Raw genomic sequence first — 4,081 nt, 5'->3', positions numbered from 1 at the left:
AAAAAAAAAAAAGAAGAAGAAGAAAAAGAAGAAATCCATGGTCCAGATCCCACACCACTGGCTTTGAAGAGGGAAGAAAGAGCTATGAGCCATGGAAAGTGGTTCTAGAGGACAGCTGCAGTGGCTTACACCCATAATCCTAGCACTCTGAGAGGCTGAGGTGGGTGGATTGCGCTCAGGAGTTGAAGACCAGCCTGAAGAAGACAGGGTCTCTAAAACTAGCCCGTCATTGTGGTAGATGGCCTGTAGTCCCAGCTACTCGGGAGACTGAGGCAAAAGGATCACTTGAGCCTGAGTTTGAGGTTGCTGTAAGCTATGATGCCAAGGTACTCTACCCAGGGCAACAAAGTGAGACTCTGTCTCAAGAAAGGAAAGAAAAGGAGAAAGAAGGAAGGAAGGAAGGAAATAAAGAAGTTCTAGAAGCTGGGGAAGGCAAGAAAAGGGACTCTTCTCTGGACTGTCCAGAGGGAACATGAACCTGCTGACAGTGTGGTTTTGTAGCTGGACCAGCATTTAGTGACCAACATAATCAAAGTTCTGAGGAGGCTCTTATTTACTTCTCACTTCCTGCTCAATACCCTTTGTTCTGACAGTGATCATTAGCTGCCTGGTAATGTTTTTTTTTTTTTTTTTTTAAGAAACAGAGTCTCACTTGTTGCCCTTGGTAGAGTGCCATGTTGTTACAGAGCCCCCCACAACACCCAGCTATTTTTTTTGTTGCGGTTTAGCTGGAGCAGGGTTCGAACCCACCACCCTTGGTATATGGGGCTGGAACATGACCCTGCTGACAGTGTGGTTTTGTAGCTGGACCACTAGGCTCTTATTTACCTCTCACTTCCTGCCTAATACCCTTTGTTCTGACAGTGATCATTAGCTGCCTGGTAATGTTTTTTTTTTTTTTAGAAACAGAGTCTCACTTGTTGCCCTTGGTAGAGTGCCATGGTGTCACAGAGCCCCCCACAATGCCCAGCTATTTTTTTTGTTGTTGTTGCAGTTTAGCTGGGGCAGAGTTCGAACCTACCACCTCGGTATACGGGGCTGGCACCCTACTCACTGAGCCACGGGTGCCACCCCCGGTATTGTTTTGTTTTCAAGCAGTAAGAGATAACTCCAGGGTCACAAGAAAATTTTATGGGTTTGTTTTGCAGGAATGAATGTCTTTGAGGAAGTTTACCTGCTGATACTGAGAAGTCTGCTTGCTCAAGCAAGATGTTATTTGAGGGGGCCCAGCACGGTGGCTCATGCCTGTAATCCTAGCACTCTGGGAAGCCAAAGTCGGTGGATTGCCTGAGCTCACAGATTCAAGAACAGCCTGGGATAGAGTGAGACCTCATCTCTAAAAATAGCAGGGCATTGTGGTGGGCACCTGTAGTCCCGGCTACTCAGGAGGTTGAAGCAAGAGGATCACTTGAGCCCAGGAGTTTGAGGTTGCTGTGAGCTATGATGTCACAGCACACTACCGAGGATGACAAAGTGAGACTCTGTCTCAAAAAGAAAAGATGTTATTTGAGATAGAAGAAACATAGACTATACCCTTAGTCCCCTGGAATCCTCTCGCTCACTCACTAGCCACATAAAACCTCCCTGCTTCATGTTTTCAGGAAAGCAGATCTGAGAGATTTTCCCTCTTGTCTTCTGCCTTTGGCCAAACTGAATAAACCTTTCTGTATCTCCAAGCGCTGATGTCATAGCGTTTTAGCTTTAGCTGCACACTGGATACATGAGCCTGAATTTGGGGTTCTATAGCAATGTGGGTGACCATGAAGGTATGTTTTGCATATGGCTGGCCCATCATGGCTAGGATCCAAGCGCTGCATGGGGAGTCCTGCAGCTGCTTGGGCATGTTGCAGGGTGACACCCCTCATTGCTTCCCTTCTGGCTGGCATTGACTGCCTTTGGTGCAGCCTTCACTTACAGTGGAGAAATGTATCAGCCTTCAGTCTACTTTTGGTATTGCATTTTCTGGGTGAGTCATGACTTGTGCAATCCTGATTCTTTACCTCTCTGCATTTTGTTTGTTGTTGGTTGAATTAAGGGACTCTCATTTAGGAGAGCTTTGGACCTATTGAACTTTTTTTTTTTTGAGACAGAGCCTCAAGCTGTCGCCTTGGGTAGAGTGCCGTGACATCACAGGTCACAGCAACCTCCAACTCTTGGTACAGAGGCAGCGATTCTCCTGCCTCTGCCTCTCAAATAGCTGGGACTAAAAGCGCCCACCACAACGCCCAGCTATTTTTTAGTTGCAGCCGTCATTGTTGTTTGGCAGGGCTAGACTGGATTCGAACCCACCAGCTCAGGTGTATGTGGCTGGTGCCTTAGCCACTTGAGCCACAGGCACTGAGCTGAACTATTGGACTTTTACCTTCGATTTTGTTCTTTTTTTTTTTTTTTTAGCTTTTTATTTGTTTGTTTTGTTTTGCAGTTTTGGGCTAGGGCTGAGTTTGAACCCATCACCTCCAGTCAGTATATGGGGCCAGCACCCCACTCCCCTGAGCCACAGGCGTCACCCTTTGTTTGTTTTTTTTTTTTTTGAGACGGAGCCTCAAGCTGTCCCCCTGGGTAGAGTGCCATGGCATCACAGCTCACAGCAACCTCCAACTCCTGGGCTCAAGCGAGTCTCCTGCCTCAGCCTCCCAAGTAGCTGGGACTACAGGAGCCCGCCACAATGCCTGGCCATTTTTTGGTTGCAGCCATCATTGTTGTTTGGCGGGCCCAGGCTGGGGATTCGAACCCGCCACCTTAGGTGTATGTGGCTGGCGCCTTAGCCGCTTGAGCCACAGGCGCCGAGCCTGTTTGTTTTTGAAACAGAGTCTCTCTCTGTCACCTGAGTAGAGTGTCTTGGCATCTATCATAGCTCACAGCAACCTCAAACTCCTGGGTTCAAGCAATCCTCCTGCCTCAGCCTCCTGAGAAGCTGAGCCTACAGATGGCCACCACCACACCCAGCTAGTTTTTCTATTTTTAGTAGAGACCGGGGTCTTGATCTTGCTCAAGCTGGTCTTGAACTTCTGAAAGCTCAGGCACTCTATCTACCTCAGCCTCCCAGAGTGCTAGAATTACAGGCAAGAGCCACTCTGCCCGGCCAGATTTTGTTATTTGTGTGAATGTTTGTGTTGATTTTGTGTGTGATGGAGCCAGCTATGGGAAACCCAAACTCCATCCCTGAATGCAGACCTGTGGGGCACATTTTCTAGAACTGAACTGCTTTCAGTTAGGAACCAATGAAACATAAAAAGATGATTTCTTTTGTAATAAGGTCTCTCCACCATACTCCCTAGATCAAGGGTCCTCAAACTGTTTAAACAGGGGGCAAGTTCACTGTCCCTCAGACCCTTGGAGGGCTGGACTGTGGGCCTCGGGATCAGTCGGCTGCTAAACAGGACAGGCAGTGATGGCAAAGACATCTGGAGGACTGGATAAATGTCCTAGGTGGGCCACATGTGGTCTGCGGGGCCATAGTTTGAGGACGCCTGCCCTAGATTCATTGGGAGGAAAATGGCCTGCACACAGAACTTTATTATTATTATTATTATTTGAGACAGAGCCTCAAGCTGTCCCCCTGGGTAGAGTGCCGTGGCATCTCTCACGGCAACCTCCAACTCCTGCGCTCAAGCAAGTCTCCTGCCTCAGCCTCCCAAGTAGCTGGGACTACAGGCGCCAGTCACAATGCCCAGCTATTTTTTGGTTGGAATTGTCATTCTTGTTTGGCGGGCCCAGGCTGGATTCAAACCCACCAGCTCCTGTGTATATGGCTAGTGTCCTAGCTGCTGAGCTGCAGGTGCTGAGCCAATATGATGAAATTCTGTACATATGGGTTTTTTGTTGTTGTTGTTTATTTTCTGAGACACAGTCTCACTTTATTGCCCTTGGTAGAGTGCTGTGGCATCACAGCTCCTGGGCTTAGGCGATTCTCCCACCTCAGCCTCCTGAGTAGCTGGGACTACAGGTGCCTGCCACAACACCTGGCTATATTTTTGTTGCAGTTGGGCTGGGGCTGGGTTGGAACCCACCACCCTTGCTGTATGAGGCCCGCGCCCTACCCACCAAGCCAAAGGCACTGCCCATATATATGGGTATTTAT

This window comes from Otolemur garnettii, unplaced genomic scaffold, assembly GCF_000181295.1.
Source record: "Otolemur garnettii isolate 467f Iridium unplaced genomic scaffold, OtoGar3 scaffold00674, whole genome shotgun sequence".
NCBI lineage: Eukaryota > Metazoa > Chordata > Mammalia > Primates > Galagidae > Otolemur > Otolemur garnettii.
Note: the sequence above shows the minus strand (reverse complement) of the source record.